The sequence below is a fragment of the Mya arenaria genome, chromosome 6 (assembly GCF_026914265.1).
Source record: "Mya arenaria isolate MELC-2E11 chromosome 6, ASM2691426v1".
NCBI classification, from domain to species: Eukaryota; Metazoa; Mollusca; class Bivalvia; order Myida; family Myidae; genus Mya; species Mya arenaria.
The window spans coordinates 69,475,517-69,503,167 of NC_069127.1; the positions used below are offsets into that span (position 1 = coordinate 69,475,517).

Consider the following 27,651-nt stretch of genomic DNA (forward strand, 5'->3'; position numbering starts at 1 on the left):
TGAATTAGGATTACATACTGGTTTAAACAATTTTCTGATAAAACAAGATGTCATAAATCTCTACTCCTTTGAAAATACTTTAGAGTTACATGTCATTAATTTCAGATAGAAACTTTACAGTTGTTCAGGTAAAACTGGGATTGGATCTTAATATATGTATACCTAAAATATGAGCTCTGCTTTGACAAGACTAAGTTTAACTTAATACAGGGTTCGACACTAACGGTAGTCCAGTAGTCCGAGACTTTCAGATTTTAGGTCGGACTACAAGACATTTTAAGTCAATAGTCCGTCGGACTACTAGAAGAAAGTAAATATCACATCAGATAATTGAGCATAAAATCTTTATTACGCTTAAACTTGCGTAAAACGTGATGTCAAGAAGCTAATTATCACCGGTAAACATTCATCGTAAAGCTTGCCGAAGATGGCCGAGCAGTTCCGGACAACGTGGACTGTTTTCGTACTCTATGGTGTGTTTTAATCGTCAGACATGTGCACCTCTGCCAATGTCAGCGAGGTAGATTTGGGACCAAGTGGCAGAATTTCTAAATCCCTTGCATTTTCAGTCAAAAACAATGAAAGATACGATGTAGACAAACACTTGACGGTTGTTACTATTTTTAGATTTTCTGAAAATACTTCATGGTTATTATGGTTTAGGGTATTGCCAAATGTCGGTGTATATATATAATTATATATTAAGCAAACAGAAGGAACATTATGCCTGGCTTATGAAATCTTTTAAACTGGCTTTTAGAAGAGCAGCTGATAAATTAATCATACTGCCAAAACAGGTATAATGCAGTGTAAGTGCAGACGACGACAGAATTGTGTGCGTTAATTTTCGCGCCAAAATGTCGTAACATTTTATACATTGAAGCTAGGGCCAATAACAATTGACACCACGCCGATAGCGATAAGGCTACACCTACAGTGTCACATGACATCTTAATTGGGGACCTCCGACAAATACCCAGAAGCAGACCATGATAATACAAAAGTTGAGATTGAGACAATGAGAATCAGATTAAAATTAAATGCATGCGACATGGTAAAACATAGCAATAAAAGCAAGTATAACATTAAATAAGTTCATTATTATTAATTGTATGCAATGTATAATTCAGGTAGAAAAATGTCTAGACTTTAAAATAATTTATTTGTAAATAACATTGGAATTTTGTTACAGTACAATAACAGTCTCTATTTTAAAACTCAAATAAAGGGAAACAAAACATGTATTAATTTCCTATCCGAAAATCAACAAAAAAGATGTTTGTATAGATCCATTGTCAAAACTCAATGGATTTCGCTGTTTTTCTTCCTTTCTCGATTCAGAATCACCTGTTTTATACAAGTGTAATGCATTATTATCATTGTTGATATAACTACCTTATTGTTTCTCTCAATGAATAAATTTCCGTATTAAATGAAATGCAAAACTGTTCTAACAATCAGCATAGAAATTTTGAAACGACCATAGTCATTATAAATGCAAAGGTTTTTACTTTGATTTGCGTCGTTTAAAAATATGATTTTGTTTTATCTATACGTATATTCTTTTTGTGACCTTAAGCTATATATCCGATATTTAATTAAATTTAATAAAAAATGTAACTCACATAAACTGAGGTGTTTTTTCCACTAATATGTCAAACAAACTTACAAGCAAATGTATATGCTTCGGATTTAAAACCTTTCGCACAATAAGGAGACAAATTTCAAAATCAAACTACTAGTAAATTGCAAGATATCATGACCAATCAAAGGGTTATATACTGACAATGTTCTAAGAAGGCTTAGTCTCACAAAACACTGAAGGAATCCGTTGCAGGCTTGCATTTTTTGGACTACCAGAATTTTTGCTGGACTACCCAGATTTCGGATCCAGTAGTCCGAGGGACTACCTTGTGAAAAATGTTAGTGTCTAACCCTGTAATATCAATGTATTCTTAAACATCATGAGATGCCTTTATTCTCCTTTGTCATATGTAATATCAGACAATGATTGTCAGAGCAGGGCTTATATAATGTAGTGATATGTAGTGGCATTCTATGCTTCAGTGGGAGATGCACAAATCAGTTCATGTTTGGTCTAAAAATATAAATTGTGCAGTGATTAGAAACAACTTGTAGATGATAATTTGGCAATAAAGTCTAAGCAAAAACACTCAATTAAATTTTAAATAAATGTACTCATATTTATATTCTTTATTGATGGGTAGATGTGCTGTGTGTGTTTGATTACAAACCTTCGTTCTTTTATTGTGTGCATCTCCTTGTTAATAGCTGTTTAATCTGTTTCAAGTCTGATATGAGGTGAAAATCAGTCACCATAATCCCTAACCCTAACCCTAGTGACTTAGTCAATGTCTTTTTATCATTTGTTTGGTGATAGCAGTCGCTTTCCTTACATCTAAACATAATAAATATTGTTTTGTTTTCTATTGTACTCTCTTGTGTTTCCTTAAATTTCGCTAGCACATACACATAATACAGCTTAACCTTTTTTAGGCTGTGGGCAGCTAAGCACAAAGTCAGGTCTATAGATATCACCTGAATGCATAGAAGGGTTTTATTTAAATTCAATTTATATACCATTGGCCTGGTTATACCCCCACAAACGAAGTTTGAGGGGGTATATAGGAGTGAGCTTGTCGGTCGGTCGGTCTGTTTGTCGGTCGGTCTGTCGGTTTTCATGGTTTCCGGACGATAACTCATGAAAGGCTAGACAGATTTGAAAAAATTTTGGTACACAGGTTTTGGTACACAGGTGTAACATCAGAAGATACAGGTCACGTTCGATATTGGGGCTGGTGGGGCCAGGGTCAAGGTCACTGTTACTAAAAATAGAAAAACAGTTTCCGGACGATAACTCATGAAAGGCTTGACAGATTTGAAAAAATTTTGGTACACAGGTGTAACATCAGAAGATACAGGTCAAGTTCGATATTGGGGCTGGTGGGGCCAAGGTCAAGGTCACTGTTACGTAAAATAGAAAAACGGTTTCCGGACGATAACTCATGAAAGGCTTGACAGATTTGAAAAAATTTTGGTACACAGGTGTAACATCAGAAGATACAGGCCAATTTCGATATTGGGGCTGGTGGGGCCAAGGTCAAGGTCACTGTTACTAAAAAAAGGAAAACGGTTTCCGGACGATAACTCATGAAAGGCTAAACGGATTTGAACAATTTTTGGTACACAGGTGTAACATCAGAAGATACTGATCAAGTTCAATATTGGGGCTGGTGGGGTCAAGGTCACTGTTACTAAAAATAGAAAAATGGTTTCCGGACGATAACTCATGAAAGGCTTGACATATTTGAACATTTTTTGGTACACAGGTGTAACATCAGAAGATACAGGTCAAGTTCAATAGATCCGTCAAAAACTAAATGAGCAAATATTTACCTTAAAAGTAATTGACACTTGGAAAGATGAACAAACAAAACAAATCCAGCATGCTTCATTTGAACCAGATGCCAGTGGAATACCAGCAGAACTTATGTATGGCATATTTGCCACAGTAGTGCTTACTACAAATATTGACCTGTCAGATGGACTTGTTAATTTGGCTACAGGAACAGTCCCGGGATTTATTCCCAGGTGGATAAGGATGCATTCAAGCCCAAATATGTACTTGTAAAATTTGATGATGATCGTGTTGAAAGAAAAGCTTGTGAATGCTCTAGATGTCTTATTCCAGAAGAGATCAGCTAGAGCATCAGCTAGTTTTTCTTGTCAGCAGTGTAACTTCTAAATTACTCAACAGATTTAAATAAAACAATACATGCATGATAAAAGAAGATGCAGTGTGCAGTAACCTTGGAGTTATGGCCTCTTTTCATAGGAATGGTTTGTCCAGGCAGCATTTGGGGGTATTCGTCACTCCTGTGACAGCTCTAGTTTTATTTAAATTCAATTAAAATACCATTAGGCTGATTTTCTTTCTTAACATATTCCAAAATGTATATGGCAGATTTCACAAAAAAGGCAATTATGTGGCCCATTTGCTTTCATTTATTTTTATTACATGTCAACGTCATTTATACAGCAATTGCCTTTCCAAACCCATTGAGAACACCTTATAGAAGTGATTTGTATTAAAATAATGAAAATATTGTGTTAAATTTAAAAGGTAAAAAAATGTAAAAATATGCTGATATTTAGGACAAAAAAGACAGAAAATCTTCCCGGTACCAATATACCACTTTTTTGAGGATGCTTTTCAGTAACATCAGTTAAGTCTTTTATTCTTATCTGTTGAATAATGTTTGCAAGAAATATTAATTAAAACAATAATATATCTAAAATGATTGCATTTCGTTCGTGATATACTTAAATTTTCGGTATTTGCGCATGGTGATAACGTTGCGGTAATCTGTCCTCCAATTGTTGTGTAACATTAGCAGACATGATCCACTGCTAACTGTTTTAAACCTAAGCACACCTTTATTAAATCACTGAAAACAAAGACTAAGTGTTGGATAAAAACAGTATTGCATGTAACAAGAAATTGGTCATTCCCGATCGTAAAGTTTTTTAGTTCTAAAAATGTGTTAATGTTACGCAAAATCGATTCTGTCCCATTTTAGCGTGACGATAGCACCTTTTCTATTCCTGAATAATTTACACCGACTGAGGGTTAACATCCGGGTAGCGATTAGCGACAGTTGACATTGAAATGATAAAAATAGTGGTAAATACTGTTGATAAAAACTTAATCCAAGTTTGGCTCATTCTGTCCTTCGATGTAACGTTAACATTATGTCACGCTAGCATTAAGACAAGCGCGTAATAAAGCGAGAAAATCGTTGAAATTTGATGACTTTTCCAGAGTCAATTATTCGAACAGAACAAGTAGTCTGTAAACTGTCGTTTGTAAGTATTCATTCATTAGGTACGTAGTTTATATTGAAAATATATCGCTTTTGTGTTTGGTATCTTTATTTATTGGACAGAATTAAGAATGCAAACGTTATAAAATGGACAGAAATATAGATGATAACGTGACAAATGGACATAACTGCAAATGTTACATTGGACAGAAACCTTCTTTTTTTTATAAAACACATATTTATGTTGTTGTTGTTTTTTATCCATTGTAGGCTTTTGATTCAAGCTTAACTGTTTAATACTTAATCTGAATTTGATTAAGTAAACCGAATGCTTATGTTATAATTGGGACAGAAATATGTTTGCTTATGTGACAAAAGGACTTTTCCCCTAATGTTACATAGGACAGAAGCAGAGTTTGATACAACAAGAGAGAATGCTTGAGATAAAAGTCAACATTTGTATGCTCATTTTGTGATTCAATGTGTTTCTTATTTGACAAATCTTATTTTTGACACAAACTTGTGTTATATATTTTATCTTGACCTTATTTTAGTCACCTAAATGCTAGTGTTACATATTGGACAGAACAATGTTTGCTATTGCATGACAGGACATCTCCCCTGATGTTACTTTTGGATTCCTGTTTGACCCCCCCCCCCCCCCCCCCCCCAAGCATTAACTGAATGCCAGTGTTACATATATATATACAATAAAAAATACGATAAATTAGTTTAAGGCCTAGTTTAGGTCCATTTACATAATAAAACATTGAAAACTACACAGCAGGTCTTATCAGATTGGACATCTGATAAGACCTTTTCTAGTTTCCCTGAACCCCACCCCTGGACCTAGGGTGTGTGGTTACAATTGACTGGTGCATTATGACCAGTGGTATTGTGGCGCAAGTTGACGAACTAAATGTTGTTCCATGTGAAAGGAGTCTGATTAATAGATATACAGATAATAAATTGACGTTGTATTCTTGTAGTATTTCAAACAAAACTGTTTTTTGAATGTTAGCGAAACAATAAGAAGTGTTAGTAAAAGTAGTATCTAAAATGATCTGTTGCTAAAAATTTAAAATGTTTGAATTCATGGCATTTAAGTTTGAGTGTTTTGTTTTAGTTTATAAGATTGTGAAGACAGCTCTCTGAATTTAATCTCTCAAATCTGCTCCCTTGGAAGAAAACATTACATATTGTGTTATTTTTGTGAGGCAATGAGGAAGTACCCCTGGTGGGGATCAAACCAAACCCACGACTTCTTGTGTTAGAGGCAGACATATATAACTTAGAACACTCTCATATCTCAACAGAAAGTATGTAATAATTTAATTTCTTTTTCAGAACCATACCCTTAAAGACAAGAAGATGATGTGTAAATCGTATGAATTGTTTGACTGTTGCAATTTACTTATATTAAACATTATTTTATACGATTTGTCTTTCACTGTGTCGGGTTGGATTCTATGCAAGGTTACTGAAGGTGGGGTGGTTCTTGTTACAGGTTTTAAAGTTCTGGATGTTTGTTTGCCTTTTTTATGATAAGATCTTTTGATCAGTGTCCATGTCACTGTGTAGGCATATGCAGTTCGGGTAAAGATTTCTGATCAATCTCTTATGACACTGTGTATTTGTACACAACCTCTGTAAATGGATCTTAATCTAATGCACCAGTCATGCCACCTGGGAAGTAAAAACACGGCCCTTTTCCCCGCCTATCCCCAGTACACCCCCAGACCTGGGGGGCCGTTGTTTCAATTGATTGGTGCATAATTTCCTTATTGTCATATCAGATCTCCGATCTGAGTATCCTGCTGCGCAGTAAGGGATATTTTAAGATAGATATGGACCCTAAATGGCCCTGAGCCGATAAACCTACCGGTAAACACAGGGAATTTGCCCCTGCTGTCAAACCAGTGTGATTAGAAGGAGATGCACAGCAGGGGATTATCATGCCAAATATTCCTTAAACTAGGCCTTAAAAGGGGGAGGGTCACTTTTAAAAGGCTTAAACAAGGCCTTTTAAGACACACAACAGTCTGATCTTTGGTTATATTGTTGGTTTTTCGTCTTGGATGTTATTCTATCCAGATTGGTATATTTTTTTACGAGATTATTTAATCAAACTGCTGCGGGAACAGTGTTTCCAGGATTCTTCATTCAGACTGACACCATATAAACTTAGGTCAACAGTGTATTTATAAATCAACATGAACAAAACTAGAAGGAACTATATGAGAAGCAATAGAATATTGTAACAACAGGTTATTAAAATCTCAAATGAGTAAAACATTATAACAACATTTAAACTAAATGAAGAGTCAAAGAAACTATTTTCAACTGTAGAAGCTCATAAAATGTGTATGTCTGTCACACTGCAACTTTGTCAAATATTGTATGATTTTTATGTGATTATCAATTGACTGTGTTTATCATAATCATTTATATAATTTGCTCAAAGAGTCTGTGGTAGGTCTGTATTTTATTCTGTTGTGAAACATTCTGTCCAACTGCTAATGTGACATAGTGCTAATGTTACTCATTCTGTCTTGTGGTAACACTAGCACATACCGGTACTCACAATTAGCAATTTATAATACATTTTTTTTTATATCAAAGGTAATGATAATTGCACTATACTCGAGACATTTATATCACCACAACAAAACATTTATGTTTATAGCTTATCTGATCTGATATAAAAAGAAAACCTATGTTTGCAGAAAATATTATCTGTCTTGTTGTCCAATTTGGGTTTGTTTCAATAAATTTATTTGAGAAAAACAAAACAATCTTTATTTTTTGTCTGTACAATCTGTTTTATAGATAAATGAACCATTTAGTGCAAGACAAAATACTTCTTTGGATCAAAATATTAAAAAAACAAACAAGTTTTTACCGGCAATATTGTAACACTAGCTCAAATGGTATGGTGATACAAAATTCTTTTTTTTATAAAAATGCATGAATAAATCATTGCAAATGTTCTAAAATATGAAAGATAAGAAATTGCTGTAAAAGATAATGTTGAAATCACTAATTTGCAATAAATTTTAAAAATCAATATTCGCCGGGAACTTTATTGTCACCCAGTTGTGAAATCTGTCATATGCCAATTATGCAAGCTGAAGAACAATATCATAAATCCGAGCCCTTTTTTTCCTCCCAATGCTTAAAAAAATCCGACTTTTTTATGAAACATTAAGCCAAAAGCCCTAACAAAGATGCTCAATGCACATAAACCATGGGCCATGCGGTCTAAAGGTCAATGTTGCATAAAAAAGTAAATAAATGGAGCCTAATGTTCAGTGCTTATTCTATTCATATAAAAAAAGACATTTATAATTGTTTAGACCATATAGAGGTGATATCTGTTTAGCTGTGTGTTAACCGCAGATATAGCATAGTTTTGATTATTTCTAACTAAAGCAGGAGTCAAGTTTTCAATATGTTGAATGGAATTCTGTTTTTATGCAATATTCTTTGTTTCTTCCTGTATAACCCTTCAGCAGTACAGTTATTTAATGTATTATCCTTATCACCCGGTACGCATATTTTGCAAAAGTAAATACTTACTGAATTAGAATTTTATTATTGCATTAACATAATACCAGGTAAGGGAGCTATGGATTGCAGATGTTGAGCTAAATTTATTGCAGATAATGTTGAGTATATTTAATATAATTATGTTCTTGGCTTAATCAAATGAAATTATTCTCGACTATTGGATACTTCTGATCAATATGTTGAAAATTCATGATTTTGTAACTTATTTATCTTTAAAATTGAAAGCTTATAAAGGCTTGTGAGGTATGATTAAAGCTCTCCTAGCTGATTCTATCATGCATCTAATCAATAGTTTTAATTACACCATTATATTTATTAAAAATTGAATTTCTTGTGACAAGTCAAAATACAAATGATTTGTTTTGCAAATGTTTTGCTTGTTTAAAGAAAATAATTCAAAATAAAAATGGCAAAAGCTGTTTCCTCTTGTTTGCTTCAATCAGCATTATTTTGTAATATCTTTATAAAACAGCGGGTCATTAGTATAAAATCTAGGTCACATTGAATAATTAAAAACAACACCAGATAAATTCTTAGAATTACTTTGTTAAAGATGCACTCTTACTCTCAAATAAGATTTAACAGAATACAAATGTTTTAATATACCAAAAAGGATGAATAAATGTCGATGGTTTCTATGAAGGATGCTAAGTTTAACTTGGAAGAAGGGTGCAGAAAACACGGTATTTCTACCTTATGAGACGATAGTGGAATACAGTAAATCTTCGAGCATACACCAATCATTTAAAAACTTTGTGTTTTCAGCTACAAATACACTGTTACAATCTTGTTATCAGTAATTAATATTTTTTATAAATGCATTATTTAGTAAGAAGTTAAAGGTTTATCACTCAAAATTTATGTTTGTTATACATGACTGTGTACGTATTCATTTTGAATACGTGTGTCACTTTAAACTATATAGTTGCTACATTTTCTGTTTGATTGAAACTTGTTTTAGGAATTGCATGTGACTTTCGTAAGAATCTTAATTAATAATATACACATTTGTAATATCTGTACCTTATTGCAGGTTGTTTTACATACTTGTGCAACTTCCATCGGGAACAAGCTTGGTAGCGCTGGGTTGGACCATCCAATGGTATTACAGAATCCGCTGACCTTCTAAAAGTGTTAGTATTATGTTCAGCAGAACAAAAGCATAAGCTTAACAATTAATTATGCCCCCCTTCGAAGAAGAGGGGTATATTGCTTTGCACAGGCATGTCGGTCGGTCCGTCCGTCCGTCCGTCGGTAGACCAAAGCTTGTCCAAGTGATAACTCTACAATTCCTGGACATATGGTCATCAAACTTCACATGAAGGTTGGGCCTGACCAGTAGATGACCCCTATTGATTTTGGGGGTCATCGGGTCAAAGGTCAAGGTCACAGTGACCTTTAATGGTAAAATAATTTTAAAGCTTGTCCGAGCTCAACAATGCCTGCACCCTTGGCACTCAAACTTGACATGGAGGTTGGGCCTGACCAGTAGATGACCCCTATTGTTTTTGGGGGTCATCAGGCCAAAGGTCAAGGTCACAGTGACCTTGAATGGTAAAAGGTTGTCCGAGTGATAACGTGACAATGCCTGCACCCATGGCCCTCAAACTTGACTTGGAGGTTGGGCCTGACCAGTAGATGACCCCTATTGTTTTTTGGGCTCAATGGGTCAAAGGTTATGGTCACAGTGACCTTGAATGGTAAAAGGTTGTTCGAGTGATAACTCAACAATGCCTGCACCCATGTCCCTCAAACTTGACTTGTAGGTTGGGCCTGACCAGTAGATGACCCCTATTGTTTTGGGGGGGTCATTGGGCCAAAGGTCAAGGTCACAGTGACCTTGAATGGTAAAAGGTTGTCCGATTGATAACTCAACAATGCCTGCACCCATGGCCCTCAAACTTGACTTGGAGAATTGGCCTGACCAGGAGATGACCCCTATGGTTTTTGGGGGTCATCTGGCCAAAGGTCAAGGTCACAGTGACCTGGAATGGTAAAAGGTTGTCCGAGTGATAACTCGACAATGCCTGCACCCATGGCCGTCAAACTTGACTTGGAGGTTGGGCCTGGCCAGAAGATGGTCCCTATTGATTTAAGGGGTCATTGGGTCAAGGTCACAGTGACCTGGAATGGTAAAAGGTTATCTGAGTGATAACTTGACAATGGCTGCACCCATGGCCCTCAAACTTGATTTGGAGGTTGAGCCTGGCCAGAAGATTGTCCCTATTAATTTTAGGGGTCATTGGGCCAAAGGTCAAGGTCACAGTGACCTTGAATGATAAAAGGTTGTCCAAGTGATAACTCAACAATGCCTGCACCCATGGACCTCAAACTGGACATGGAGGTTGGGCCTGACCAGTAGATGACCCCTATTGATTTTAGGGGTCAAAGGTCAAGGTCACAGTGACCTTGAAAGCAAACTCGACAATTCTTGGACCTATGGTATTTAAACTTGACATGAAGGTTGGGCCTGCCAAGTAGATGACCCCTATCGACTTTGGGGGTCATCAGGCCAAGGTCAATGTCACAGTAACCTTTAATGCAAAAAAGTTAACAAATCTTCCCCCAATGATATCTCGACAATGCCTGAACCTATGATCATTAAACTTGACATGGATGTTAAGCCTGACCAGTAGATCACCCTTATTGATTTTAGGTTTCATAGAGCCAAAGGTCAAGGTCACAGTGATCTTGAATGGTAAAAGGTTGTCCGAGTGATAACTCAACAATGCCTGAACCCATGGCCTCCAAACTTGACTTGGAGTTGCATCTGACTTGTAGATGACCCCTTATGATTTAAGGGGTCATCGGATCAAAGATCAAGGTCACAGTGACCTTGAACGAAAAAAACTTGTCTTGTGATAACTTGACAATGCCTGCACCCATGGCCCTCAAACTTGACATTTAGGTTTCTGGTGACCAGCTGATGACTCTGGATTTTGAGTTCATAGAGTCAAAGGTCATGACGGTCATAACACACTTTATCGTCACGCTTTAATGGTCATAATCTTAAAACAGCAACAAATCAGCTGTCATTTCGGTCCATGCATATTTCATTCAATTGTCCCTATAATCCTGAAACATGGCGCTCAGGGGGGGCATAATGTTTGACAAACATCTCTTGTTTAGTTTTATTTATTTGAAGTTGGGTGTATTTTATACTTGGTTGTTGTATTTCAATTTATTTACTATAAGTGGGCAAATAAAACCTACTTTATTCAGTACACCCAAGAAACATGTCAAATATCAACTACTACAGCAATGGACCGTTTTTTCACAAACTACAATATTTTGAAACCTTGATATATATTTTTTTTACCTGAAAAAATTATTTGGTTGCTTTCAGTTGTTCTAAGTTAATATTCAAGTTTACTTCAAATTCAAAGTCAGGAGAGCCCTCAACAGAGCTTCTAAAAAGCCATTTTTTCTTCTACAGCAGTGCGCTTTTGATCCCAAGAGTGCCCCGTATACCCATGGCCGAAAAAGTTTCAGCCCTTTAGCTGTCAGGTCAATCACATCCCTGTATTGTAGTCTTCAATCATACAATTCAAGTATGTCCTATGGAGGTGCAATGATTCGCTCTGATGCATTGAAAATCTGGTTTTAAAATCACTGATTCGAATCAGAGCTATTCCATTTAAACATATAACCCACGGGGGGAAGGCACTTTTGAACTAGACCTCCCCCCTACAGAAGCAAATAAACTGTTTGGGGGTCCTACCTCAAATTGTGTTTATAGATCCGGAATAACCCCTTTCAGAAGTGATTTAAAATGTACAAGTATAAAAGGTAAAAAAATTAATTCACTGATCTTACATTAGGCTTTTATGGATACTGTTAATAAAGATACAGATATTGAACCATTTCTGTTTTAATTCACAACATTTTCCCAAGATTTGAAGAGTTACTATCATTTTAATTTTACACTCTATAGTCACTGTGTTTTATGTTTCAAACTATCTTGTTGCTGAAGATACATTTAAATTATTGATTTACCGCTATAGGAAGAATCACATGGCACATCTCCAGTCCATTTGTCTAAGAGAACTTGATTTTAACTTTTTTGAACATACCCTTTAACCTTTTCTCAGAAATTGGCAAAAGCTCTTTCTTCTAGGGACTTTGACCCTGACTTCAAAGTGGCAGAGATCTCATCAAACTTAAATGTCGCATAAGAAATTGATGTGAAATACAATTTAATGATGCAACTGTAACACTACTTATATCATTCATTTTGATAAGAGTAAGATTATAATTTATGCCATGAACTCTTTGTTAGTTTGCTGTGCAAAATTAAATGGCATATTTATCATGTTTAAAGCAAGTTGATGTGTCTATCTAAAAAAATAATTGGAAAACAAACACAACATGGTTGTACAGATTTGTAATTTATTGAAAGATCTAGTATTTTTTTTGGTTTACAGTATAAAACAATATGTTGTGCATTATGAATATTATTATTGAATAATTGTACCTGTAATAATAATAAGCACTTAGTAATAAGTACTTATAATTCTATACATATTATATGACAATCAATAATCATGGCCAGAAAAACAAACAGTCTGAGAAACACAACCAATGAATGGGAATCCAACCAATAATCGCTGTCCAGTTTACAGTAGCTGTGCAACAAGAGAGGTCCATTTATTAATCGCTGTCCAATCAATACTTATGGTTAAACCACCACTTACAATCACTTAATAGTTGTTAAAACAACACTTGTAGTCACATCTACAAATATAGCCATCTAGAAACAATAGTTGTCCAACCAACAGTTGCAGTTCAAACATTACTAGCTGTCCATTACACTTGCTGTCCATCCAGCAGTCCAGCCAACAACCGTTGTCAACAGTTGTCAAACTAACACTTACAGACCAACTATCAATAGGTGTTCAACCAACACTCATAGTCCGACCAAAAAAGTAGTCAAATAAAAGAAAGCTGTCCAACCAACAGTAGTTTGTTGACCAGCACTGGTTGTCCATCACTATCCGCTTGCAGTCCTGGGTGTACTAGCAGCCAAACTTGATGATGGACTTGATGGAAGTAATGTTCTCAAAACATAACATCAGCATATTTGAATCATATCTGTAAATAAAAGGAAGGGATCATTAATAGCAAAAGTGTTTCGTCTATTTCATGAAAAAAACAACAACAACATTCAAATAAGAGTAGGAACAGCATATATTTTTCAGAACAGTTTACCCCACCCACCACAACCTCCTGTCTAGGTAGTGTGTCAAGCGATTTATATCTATCTATCTATCTCTGTTTAATATCAACTCCTCTTCCGAGTGTTACTGACATGAACGGTGCGCGCCGGCTTGTTAGTGAAAAAAAATAAAACACTGATGAGGCAAATCACATCAGAAAAGTGAGAACTAGGGTTATGCATATCATAATCATATCTCTATGATGTATTATAAACCCATTGAAATGCCATATATAATGAGAAAATATAATTCATAACAAACCTGGGGTGGTAATTAATCCGATTTTAGCGCTGTTATTAGACTTTGTTTCACCCCGAAAAGAAACCGGAAGTTCCTATGCCGCAAAGTATTATGGTATATAGAAGTTGCTATCAAGGAAAAAAACAGAAGTGTTCCGCAAAGTATAAACAATTCAAGGGAGGTAACACCAATTAACTGTTTGGTTGGTCTGAAGGGATTTTCACCCTTGCGATTTAAATTTCGACATCCCCCATCAGGAGCAAATTTCACAATTTTGCAACCACCTACAGATGCAAATTAGTGAAAAAGACACCCTACCATATATGATTTTAAAAAATTGCCGTCCCCCCCTGGGTTATATGTTTAAATGGAATAGCCCTCAATACAGACACCCCAAAATTTGATTTTATTATTAAACATGCTAAGGACCTGTTGTATTTGCATTCTAATCCTGTTGTTTTTTGTTTGCTATTATTGTAAACATCAAAATGCCAGTATGATCCTTAAACTAAAAATCATTATTCAAATGTACAACTGCTTCAGAATGAGGAGGATTGCCAACTCTCAGTCAGAGGAAGAGTTCAATGTAGCTGTTAAAACCCTCAAGGATTCTGTAGATTGGAAAGAAAATCACAAGTTCCGCACATGGTTTCGGAGACACTGGCTCTCTGTTGCAGAGGTGATATAAAGGCACAAGTGTCTATGTTAATAGAGAATCACTTTATCAAGTGAATAAATCATAATTATTTACAAGTAATATGTTAGAATTTGAGAGTTCTTATGAGATTTTATGACATTTTAAGAAATCATTTATATGTATGTTTTATGTTGCTGATAAGTGGTTAAGACCAGATACATATCTTATATTTTACACATGAAACACATAAAGATTATTTCATAAATAATTGTTCTTAAATATACTCTTTTTAGTGATTCTACGAGAGCATATGACCCTTTCAATTTAATATTTAACAGAAGAAAATACTTCAATTAAAAACATGAATGCGGTTTTGACAGTTTGCATTTTGACTAGGTGATTAACATTATTTTTATTTTTTTTAAACAGAACACAGATATATCTGTTCATCAAAATGGTTGATTATGCTTGCTAATTCAGACCAGTGTTTTATACCTAACTTGATTATGGATGTACCATGATGAAACACTTGCACATGACCTTCAATTGACCTTAATAAGCACACAACATTGTAGTTGTCACTCTCAGGTCATCTATTTACATTTCAGAATAAGAGTTTTCAATATTTTGTTTACATTGCATAGAATAATTTGAAGAATTTTTTTTACTATTGTTTGCAGAGATGGGTACAATACCACCGTCAGACATATTTGATTGTGTGGGTGAACACTACAAATGGTCTGGAAAGGCAGCACAAGGAGTTTTAAAGAGAACTACTTGGCCAACTATACGATGGGGTCATTGAGCAGTATGGTCACTACTTTGGTTAAAAAGTTCCTTCCAGAGCGCTACATTAGGTAAATGTATACTTAATGATAATCATTGTCCAATCTTCACCAAATGTTATCAGAATGCATGTGTATGGTCATAATAGCTTCCAGCATGTTTGATAACCAGACATATTGCTTCAGACATTCGAAAGTTATGCCGTTGCGTTAAAGATTCTACCTAAATTCATTTTTGTCTGATGAATAGCCTCGGGAGCTTTTGTCCAATCATCAGCTAATTCGGTCAAAATGATTATGGAAAGAATATATTAGTTGGGATTGATTACTAGCCACGTTGTCTCAGTCATTATTCCAGATAAACAAACTTATGATTTACATTACTACACTTTCAATTTGGTTGTAACCTACAACCACTTGTCACTACATTTGATTACTATAACAGGGGTTTTCCTAACGATTTGACTTTCACTTGCCCCAGGGGCAAGTCAATATGAACATCTACTTGCCCCCTGTAAAATTTGGTTGCCCGATCTTTGCAAATGTTTATATGTATACAATTTTAATCAATCTGTATTAAAGGCAATGATATCTATTAATAAACACAAAGAATAACTTTTAACAGATCTTAACTGCTACATTTTGTTTTCAAACGAGCATCATCCAGCCATGGCCTCACTGTCACTTGTTTTTTTGCATTTTCTATCTTTTCATTTTTACAATGACCTTGCGATTCTTCATGAGCCTTTAAAGAGTCTTTTCGAAAGAAATTTGAACCCGTAACGAAAGAACCAACATCATCATATTTCGTACAAACTTTACATTTCATGAGAGGATTTTCGTATTCTAACCATTTAAATTCGTTTAACCAGGAAGATTGAAAGATTTTCTTTGTACTTTCTTTTTCATATTTACTTTTTCTTTCATTATCGGTAGTTTTCGGCTTAGGTTTTGGTTTACTTTAAGAGAAAATTGAGAAAAAAGTGTTCAGTTTCGCCCAGTTCGTCTCCGTCTGCCATCTTGCCAAGGCTGACGAACGCTATACGTTACGATTCATTTGATTGGCATTTTAAAATCCAATAACCAATCAAAATTAGTTTAACTTACGCTTGTTAGGAAATATTTTAACCCAAAGAAAAATAAAATAAAACTACCGGAAAGCGTTCACTACGAAAGCTCACTTGCCCAGCGGGCTACCTGCTTTGAAAAATCGCTTGCCCGCGGCGATTTTAACCAGGCGCGGGCAAGCGGGCGTCCGCTTAAGAAAACCCCTGTATAAATAGGATGGGCATATTTTGTGACAGTGGGAGCTCTTGTCACAATTGTGTGTGATTTTGGAAGTTCAACTCCTCCAAAATGTTCGCATGTATGTCTCTCAATCTATACATGTTGAGACTTATGAAATGGTCGTGTAGAAATACAGGGGAGATTGCCCTTAACTATTAAAGGATCCATTAAATCTGAAATGGATTAATCTACGTAAGTGGAACTTCATATGTTAGTTCTTAGTAACTTCATTTTAACTAAACTGTTTGCCAACAAAAGTATTGAAATTGCATGACACTGTAGCTCTATGGTTTACCAATATTCACAAAGACACCATCCAGCAATTTGTGTACACTTAAAAACACTACTAGGTCAATTTTTGTTTGTCATAGCTTGTATTATTTCTTATTCTAGGTATGTTCAATACAACATCAAAAGCATACACAAGAAATATGCCAGTGAGGTTCCCAGATTTCTGCACTGCAAACCCAAAGTGTTTGTTGACCACTGTCTTGGACGACTGCCTACACCAGGCCATCCAACTTCCATAAGTGCCGAGGATCTAGGACCAAGAAAGTTCAAGGTCACCAGCTATGATTCTGACAGTGTTTATACTGTTGACTTGGGACAAGCTCTGCCTTGCTGCAGCTGTAAAGACTGGCTAAATACACACTGGCCTTGCAAGCACATGTTGCATGTCATGATCAACATTCCTGGCAACAGTTGGCACACACTGTCAGAGGAGTTTATTAATTGCCCACATTTGTGTTGTGACAGTGATATGCTTGTTGAAGGTCAAGTTCATGACCATGCCTCTGGTGACTCACCTGCATCTGCAAATCTTTCTGCAAAGAGGAAGGCAACTCTGAACATGTGCAGTGGTGGCATAATTAACAAAAAACCTGTGGCCATAGCATCCACATGTTAAACTTTGGCTGCCTCTATTAGAAATATGCTGTTTTTGGTACGGGAAGCAGCTGACTATGAAGACATCTATGTTGATCTCCTATCGGTTCATAGGAAGCTGGCATCTTGAATCCCGGCCCAGTCTGGTCTTTTTCTTCGGCCCACCATAAGAGGGAGGAGACCCTCAGTGTTGTTGCATTGCTCTCTCAAGATGCGTAAGAAACGAAGTTGGAAAAGAAAACAAGGTTTGTTTTTTGGGGGCATAATTATTAATACAGAAGTGTTTTTTTATACTAGGACTTTATTTAGGCAGGTGCATGTGTCGGTGCAAATCTTTTCATTTTACAACTGGTAAACCACTCATTGACTTAAACAGATAAGCCTGCACAAAGTATAGAGTAGTCAATATGACAGACCTTATAACATGCCTTCCATACTGAGAACTTGAACAAAAACAAATTTTATCTTGCAAACTAGCTGTGCATAAATTAATCTTTGATAATCATCTATTGGTCAATGAGTTAAATTAAAGATATAACACATATATAAAAAAAATTGACTTACATTTGACAAGCATGAAATGATGACCATTTTACAGTTTTATTTTTTCCAAACAAATATCACATGTTAATCATTTCATAGTTTCTTTTCTTTGTACATCAAGGGATATTTGAGCAATCGCTAAGATAGCTGGTCTTTTTTATGGTTTTGATGTTGCATTTATTTTATTATTTTCAGTACTGAAGACTACTGCCAGGGTTAAACATCATGTATCTTCTAGTTTAAAGGTTATCCTTCAGGATAGTGTACTGACCATGTCTTTTAACAAAACAGGTGATATCCCTAATTATTACTAATTACAGCTGTAAAACTTCATACAACATCATACATGTTTAATGATTTTAGATTATCAGAAGATTAACTGTTTTTAAGTAAGTAGCAGTTGTAACCTCAGTGTCCTCTTTATCTATCTGACTTTGTATTTGCTTAAGCCTTTTTACTAGAATATGATTCTTTTAAATACAATCATTGACAAAACATCATACAGAAAACTTAAGTACAAGTAATGTAAAAAAAAATATTTTAACAAAACTTTGGAGAAGTACCTCAAGTAGAACTAGTTCTTTTAAAGGGGCTTTAATCCGTATCATAACTTTGCCATAAACTTGGTATTAATGTGTACAATGCATTGAAACTTACTAACTGAAGCAGTGTACGAAATTCAGATTGGACTCCACTAGCCCATTCGGGCTACCAGACAGGAAATTTTACTAGCCCGAAACCAATTTCACTAGCCCAAACTTAAACACTATAAAGTATCACACGTTCAAAATAATTTTTGGTAGTTTGAATACGATTCCGCTCATCTAATCAAGCACGCTCATACAGTTTCAATAAATGTTCTCCAATTTGAACAATGCGTCAATAATAAATTATAGTCATAAAGTATAATAGTGTAGTCATCAAACGGTTAGTAACTGAAGTTTTCAAAAAGGTTCTGAACATATCATTTATTTAAATGAAAGAATTATGCATGAACTTTAAGTTCTGTTATCCAAGGCATCCTTGTCAAATCCGATATCCACCAGGGATTGTGCAATGACATTTTTCCCTTTTCAACTTTCAGTTTCACTTTCAAGTTTCGGAAGTTACAACAGAATGTTCCGATGTTTATATTGCCAGTATTCCTTTAATTGTTTTTTAAAATAAATGGCAAAGCAATTCAAAGTTGTAAAATAGAACCTTAATGCACTGTTCACTGACAACGAGTTAACTTTGTCCAACAGTTCTCCTTTCACTTTGATTAAATTTGTCAGGAAGTAAACGGGCACCTGTTTCCTGCGCATTTAACTGTTGTAGAATGATTATTTTCTGTCCGCATAAAAAACTTAAATATCTTTCTTTTTATTTTAGCTAATAAATAAAATATATTTAAACGAAATATATAAAATATCAATGTTCATATTGCTATTTTAGCATTGTTGATTTTCATAGCCATCGTAGTTGTCGAAGACTGACGACGTTATCCGTTCATTTACATAATGGGCGAAGTTATTGACGTCATAGAGTTTGACTGCTGCTAACAGACACAGCTACGTGTTAGAAACTGATCGATATTTACTTGTCACTTCAGTCGTTAATTAATTTTGACATGTGTTTATGTTCATTGATTAAATAAACAAACATTCAGCACATGGCTTGAGCCCTGAATCGCAGAGTAATTAGCTTTTTATCATCGTAGATTTCTGCGAATCCGACTTCGCTCTTATCAAGGCGACTAAGTCGCTCCAGTCGCCTTGAAGGACGCATTCTTAAATAATAAGGCTTTGCTTATAAAAAACACGATGCGTTACGCATTGTTTAATTGACATGTTTTTTTTAAATTACATATGGAAACAGTCTTCGACGTAACCCACTCGACCATCGACCGAGTCGAGCTGTTTTCCGCTCGGTCGACTGAAAAAATCAAGTCACTAGCCCGACCTGTCGAGTGTTTTTTTCCCGAAAAATAATTATCCGAAATGTTTTACCTATCGGTATCCGTATCTGTTACAACAGGCTACCTAGACGCTTATTGAAATGCACTTAATAGACACTTGCACTATGACTGGTTTACCGCTATTTGTATCAGATCGATAAACGCTTATTCAAAATGTAACATTTCGTGTACTTAAGGGACGCTTGAAAAATTGAGAACGGGATACAGTCTATTCGTGTAGCTGTCATTTCTTCACACTGAACGATGTCGCTTCTACGTTATTTCGAAGGAGCTACCCCGAAAAGAAAGGCTCCTGGTGACAAGCCTGATGCTAAAAAGGAGGTAACTAAGGTTTACGAACAGGCAAGAAAACGAAAGTTCCAGTCATTTTGGACTGTGAACAGGCCATGGCTTTGTTACAGTGAGGGTATTATGACTTGTAGCATTTGTAAACAGTACTCCCCAACCAAAAACAATGCTGAATGGATGGTAGGTTAAATAAAGCAAGAATTGATATAGTCATTAAAAAGTATATGGAACTATAAGAATTCAAAAGCATGACAAACAATAATTGAATAATCTACATGTTTAATACAATGTACATGTTCACAATTTCAGACCTCTACTCCATCTGGCCAGACCCAAGGAGATCATCACCCTTGCAGACTCTGATCTCGACCAGGCAGATGAGATGGATCAGGCAGATCTCAGTTACAATATAACTGTTTGTACTGAATTTTACAATAATTATTAAATACTATTTTCGGTTATTTTGACAAATAAATTTTATGCCATTTCATGCATTACTTTTAGTCAACTACAACATTGCTGCTGCCAAAGAAGATGATGTATGATGGAGACGATAGTGACGGAGAAAGCGACTGAGAGATGTCAGAAGACCTTGTGCTTTCATTGTTGATGGAATACAGTAGAGATTAAAATGAGAAAACAGTTAACTGGTGTTATAGCTTTATTACCTTACACATATATTAAAATATCTCTGTTAAAAAGTTATTTTGGTTCGGGCTAGTGAAACCTGTTTCGGGCTAGTGCTTTTTCCAGGCTGCTAGCCCGACTGGGCTAGTGCTTGAAAAAAATTAGTGCGAAGACTGTGGAAAAAACGTCATAGAGTTTGACTGCTGCTTACAGACACAGCTACGTATTATTGAAACTGATCAATATTTACTTGTCACTTCGGGCGTAAATTAATTTTGACATGTGTTTCTGTTCATTGATTAAATAAACAAACATTCAGCACATGGCTTGAGCCCTGAATCGCAGAGTAATTAGCTTTTTATCATCGTAAATTTCGGCGAATCCGACTTCGCTCTTGTGAAGGCGACTTAGTCGCTCCAGTCGCCTTGAAAGACGCATTCTTCAATAATAAGGCTTTGCATATAAAAAATATGATGCGTTACGCGTTGTTTAATTGATATGGGGGTTTTTAAATCACATATGGAAAAAACGGTAGCCCGATCGGGCTAGTTTTGATGGAAAATCGGTAACCTCGGGCTATCGGGCTACCGCGAATTTCGAACACTGCTGAAGTACCACATAGGAACAGTCCCGGGATTTATTCCCAGGTGGATAAGGATGCATTCAAGCCCAAATATGTACTTGTAAAATTTGATGATGATCATGTTGGAAGAAAAGCTCGTGAATGCTCTAGATGTCTTATTCCAGAAGAGATCAGCTAGAGCATCAGCTAATTTTTCTTGTCAGCAGTGTGACTTCTAAATTACTCAACAGATTTAAATAAAACAATACATACATGATAAAAGAAGATGCAGTGTGCAGTAACCTTGGAGTTATGGCCTCTTTTCAAAGGAATGGTTTGCTATTCCTGTGTCCAGGCGGCATTTGGAGGTATTCGTCACTCCTGTGACAGCTCTAGTTTAAACCTGTAGACGCTGACGACCTTTTAAAGTCTGGAGTGGGACAGCAGGCAAAGGTATAATTCTTACAATTAAGTTGTTTTTTATTTATGTATACTCATGCAGGTTCTGTATAGGTAAAAGAGTTGTATTTAATATACTAATTGGTAATTGCAACTTGTACCATTTAATTTTTTATACTGCATTATGCTTATGTTTATCAATTCATGTTTTCGCATTGAATATGTTATCAGAGGCTGATACAGAAGACTGTTCTTGCGGGACTCTAGTGCCTTTTAAAAAAGTCTATAAATAAATGGAAATTTATTATTATAAGTATTGATTGTCAGCTTGTCCCCATTAGTATATATAATATTTTAGAGTAAACAACTCCCACATCAGAGATTGGATTTAAATGAAGAGAACATCTTTTCTATGACGTGTAGATCTGAATGAAGCATTGGTTTTGGGTCTGGCATAACTCTTAATTATTAAAAGTGATATTACAATTAGGTAGAGAGATGACAGTTTACAGGAATGTTCATGAATATCTGAATTTGAGCACTTGATTTGTTTAAACATTGACCCTTACACTGTTTGCAGGAGGGCCAAGTGTTGTTATACCTTTAGAATAAAGACAAAATGAATTTGCAGCTGGTGAAGATGAGAACAGTCGTGAGTAAAGAATGTTTTGAGTTGAAGATTTAATCACTTAAGTACAACAAGTTCATTGTGAGCTTTAAGGACTGTTTGATACATATGTGTCATGAGTTATGCATCATTTTTTCATACAACGATGGCAAGGTATTCTTTATTTAAGGAATGAATTGCGGGCTTGATGTCATTATCGGGGTAAGAACGCAATTGGGCTGGTCAAAGTGTATTGAGTCCAAAGTACTTATATTTACACAATAGTTCATTATTATTTTATTCAATAATTTTTAAAAAAAAACTACATTTCATTTAAGAAAACCTTTCAGTAACTCCTTCCTACCCATTCTGTAAATATAATGCCCTGACTGTAACCGGAACTATTTTTCTCAAATAACGTAACAATAATGCGGGAAAAGATCAGCCACTTGAAATCACTTTTAACATAAAATTCAAACACTTAAGGCGACTATTCATTTAAAATTTAAAAAAAATACTTTCTAAAATGTTGATTTATATTTTACGGGACCTGCTGCCACAATTCAAACAATAACAGTATCAATATTTTTCATGTATATTGTTTTGCAATGAATTGCAATCCGAACATATCCGAAGATGTTGCGTTCATCGATTGATAAACGCAATTGCCGAAAGGCAGTTCATTTAAGGAATGGAAGTTGAGTTGTAAATATTGAGACTTAGAGGACAAACATAATTTTAATTTGATATTTATTGGAAGTTGTGATACCATGTTGAATCTTAAAACTGTGTTGAACTGACACAATTTCGGTAATAACTATGATACTATTTATATCAGATGCTGTGCAGCTCCTCTGGGATCATCCTTGTGACTTTGACATCCCTGTGGCAAAGGTGTATGGAACGACTGTTACTGATACCGACATTCGTTCACTCCAAAGTCCAGAATGGCTGGCTGACAATGTGAGATATTACATTACTTAACAATGAGTTGGTGTATGTATATTTGTCAGCTGCTGTCAGAGAAATACTGTCTAAATAACATAATAGAGAGTTGTTTGCATTCTAAATTTAGAAAATTTCATGATATTTAACATGTTAAAAGATATTGCCATGGAGATGTGAGCTTCAAAAAGAAAATGTTGACAGAAAACAAAACCTCTTAAGCAAAATATTTCAAGACAAAGTTGAAAACCAGAATTTAAATAGTAAGCATGTCTCTTGTGCTATGTAAAGACCTGATCAGTGTCAACCTGTACATTCATGTAATAATCTTTTGTTCAACAATGAGTTGTAGAGGTACTTAATTAGTCTAAGTTGAATCGATTATCTTATCCTGATTTACTTACATCACAGTCTTTTTACAGATAATTGACGCATACTTGCATATGCTGTGTTTGGAGGTGACTGAGGGCAAAGTAGGCAGAATGCTGCACGTCGACAGTATTTCCATGAACGCGATCATGAACAAGACATTCCGCCCAAGGGACCCACCAAATGTAGGCATTTTTCTGTTTCTATGAGAATATATGGCATTTGAACTGCACTTACTCATCACTGTATACTTCTTTCATTAAACAGTTCAGTTGTAGAAGCTCTCTATACATTTATCAAAATTAATAAAAAAAATAACCCATATACAACTAATGACAAGTTGCGGATGGATGAACTTTACTGAATCTTGAAATACATTAATGTTTTCATTTGTTTCATTTGTCTCAACTTAAAATAATGTCTTATTTCGTTTTAGATATATGAGTACATGTTCGTGGTAGGTGCCTACTGTAGAGAAGCTCATTGGATGCTTGTGGTGAGTTTAATCAGGAAAGATCGAGTTTTCCTGTTGTCTTCAACAACAAGTTTTCTGGAAGGCTTAAACATTAATATATACCAGATTTTTATTCAAGTATGTAACCATACATTAAGTTACTGTTATGGACTACTGTACATTTACAGATTTTGGATGTGGAGGAGAAGAAAGTGTTCTTCTACAATCCCATACAGGCGGTGGAGGTGCTTGAATGTGGAACCATCAAGAAAGCAATGTGTTAAATATCTCAACCTGATTTGCACTTAATAATATATTTGCACCTTGTAATTATTGCTTAATGTGTTTTATAGGCTAATGTTTATAGTTTTACATATATATAGCATACATAATCCATTATGAAAAATATTCTAGGAGCTATTCCAACAACCATAGTTCTTTGACTTTTATGGGATTGACTTTGGGGCCCCTATGGTCAAGGTTATGGTCACTGTAACCGTTGGTTCTAAAAAAACTTCATTTAGGGTTGACATTATACTGTGACCAAACTTGCTAAATAGGAAGAATTAATGGAGGACTTTCATGGGATTCCGTTTGGGTCAATCTCAATGTTGCTGTTACTAAATGTTGAAAAAAAAACAGTAGGAATGGAATCAAACAATGAAGGCTGTAGTTCTTCTGTCAATCATTGAATTCCTGGTTTTGTCGCATTCCAACTTAACTTGTATATAGAACTTTTCTTCATGCCTCGTTTCAGTGGTTACATTGCTTTATGTGCTGGGGAGCCAGAACATGTCATACAGAGGGAATGGAGATCATCCTTTGTGAGACATGCATCACAAACAGACAGTTTTAACTGTGGCATCTTCTGTTTGATTGTAAGATGTTTGTCAGCTATGGTTCTTAGACTTTTATTACTAGGATTTTAATGACATAATTGAATATAACTTAAAACAATTCTCAAACTCTCCTTTTTCAGTGAGCCATCTAAGCTGACAACATTTTTATTAATTTGTTTTAAAAGGTTATAGTTATATTCCTATAATTATGCTGTATTGTGACTTCTGGATTTAATATTGTAGTCAGTAAAAGATTTATTAAAAGTTATCCCATGGAACAACCATTGGTTTTACATAGGAATCGATGTGTATTTGACAGGTGACCTAAATTCACGCACGGGTGAGCTCCCAGACTATATACCTGAAATACACCTTGACCGATATATTGATTTACCAGAGTACAGTCAAACTGCAAGTAACCTACCACACAGACGTAATAATGATAAAATATGCAATCAATTTGGCACACGACTTTTATCACTTTGTAAAGAGAATGATCTTTGTATACTCAATGGCCATTTAGAGGCAGGTAACTGTACTTTTCACGGATCGTGGTGAAATAAACCAACTTGTGGCTTATATTATCTGCAATCACAATAGTTATGAAATTATAAATAAAATGTATGTTATGGACTTGACAGAATTCTCGGATCACTGTCCAGTTTATTTTTCTTTAAATTGCACTGAACTTGAATTAAATGATACTTGTCATGAATATGACAAAATTATGTGGGATACTTCCCGAAGAAATATTTTCTTGCAATCACTAACAAACAAGTCTGAGCTGTTTGATAATATAAATACAAAATTATTATCCAATCAATCCTCGATTGACGATTGTCTGCAAAACTTTTCAAATCTTATGTATGACATATCTTTAAATTGTTTCGGGAAAACTTTGTAGCCGCAAATCTACTGGAAACAGAAATACCAAAATAGCATCTTGATTTGATGAAAGCTGTAAAAGCGCGAAACGTGATTTCTTGACAGCGAAATGCACTTATGATCATAATCATACTGATGATAATAAATTACAGTTTGTAAACGCTAGGAGTAAATTTTCTAAAACAAAACGCGAAGCTAAACATATATTTTATGGGGTAGAAAAGAAAAAGATATCATCTTTAAGTAAAACAGCACCTCATAAATTTTGGAAATACATAAAAAAGTTCAGCAATTCTGCTAAGTCATCCACTAATGTATCTGAAAATTCTTTTTTTGACCATTTTTCAAACGTTTCAAATGAAGCTGAGGGTCAATTTAACATTAGAGACCATAATGTATCGAGAGACGAAACTCTCTCCATTGATTTTCTCGACTGCGAAATATCATTAGAAGAAATTGTCAAAACCATAAAGTCACTGAAGCGCCACAAAGCCTGTGATTTCGATAGAAATGTTGTGGATTTTTTCATTGACAGTAACAATTTTATTTCGCCTTATCTTTGTACTCTGTTTAACTATATATATGATAATTGTGTTTATCCGAAATGCTGGACTAAAGGCGTTTAAATTGTCCCTATTTTTAAAAAAGGGGATAATACTAATCCGGCAAATTATAGAGGCATTACTCTAATAAATGTTACTGCCAAAATATATTCACTAATATTAAGAAATCAAATTAAGAAATGGTGTGAAAATAACAATAAATATTATGATGGTCAATTTGGTTTTAGAGATGGTCACTCAACAGCTGATGCAATTTTCCTTCTTAACGCTTCTATACAAAAAAGTCCTTAACAAAGGTTCAAAACTGTGGTGCGCATTCATAGATTACCAAAGAGCTTTTGACACAGTTAATAGAGATGCATTATGGGTAAAATTGATTAAATCAGGTATCAGCTGGAAAATGATCAACAAAATAAAGTGTACATGTATATATAGCGACATCCAATCCTGTATAAAAATAGCTAGAGACAATAGCTATTCTCAAATGTTTGATGTTACAATCAGTTTGAAACAGAGGGAGCCTTTATCTCCCCTTTTATTTATATTATTTATAAATGATATATATGAAAATATTGATTTCAACTCACTCTGTACTAAAGACCTTGAACTGCTATCTATGTATATGATATTTTTTGCTGATGATATTGTGCTTTTTACTACTGATGCAGCCAGTCTCCAAGCTCAGATTAACTCTATTTTTCATTACTCTATCAAATGGGGTTTGAAAATTAATGTTAACAAAACAAAAGTTTTTATATTTGAAAAAAGGAAGCAATATAGAAATATTGAGTTCTTTATAAATAATGAGATTATTGAAGTTGTTGATAATTTTACGTACTTAGGTACTAATTTTATGTATTCAGGCAATATGTCTAGTGCTGTTAAGATGTTACATGATCAAGCCCTTAGAGCATATAATAGCCTCCTGATTTTGTTCGATCGAATCAAATTAGATGTTAAGACCAAGCTATCATTGTTCAATACTATGATTGTGCCTATTCTTGTATATGGGTCAGAAGTCTGGGGAGTTTATAATTTTAAAGAAGTTGATAAACTGCAAATTCGATTTTTAAAGCATTTACTTTGTGTCAAAAAACAGACTCCTAACTATGCTGTATACGGTGAATTTGGAGAAATACCATTATCTAT

General features: G+C 34.9%; 1 pseudogene; it reads left to right on the forward strand.

Annotated features, from left to right (window-relative positions):
• Positions 1-24,948, forward strand: part of LOC128239412 (uncharacterized) — a 41,598-nt pseudogene extending 16,650 nt beyond the window's left edge.
• The last annotated feature ends 2,703 nt before the right edge of the window (positions 24,949-27,651 follow it).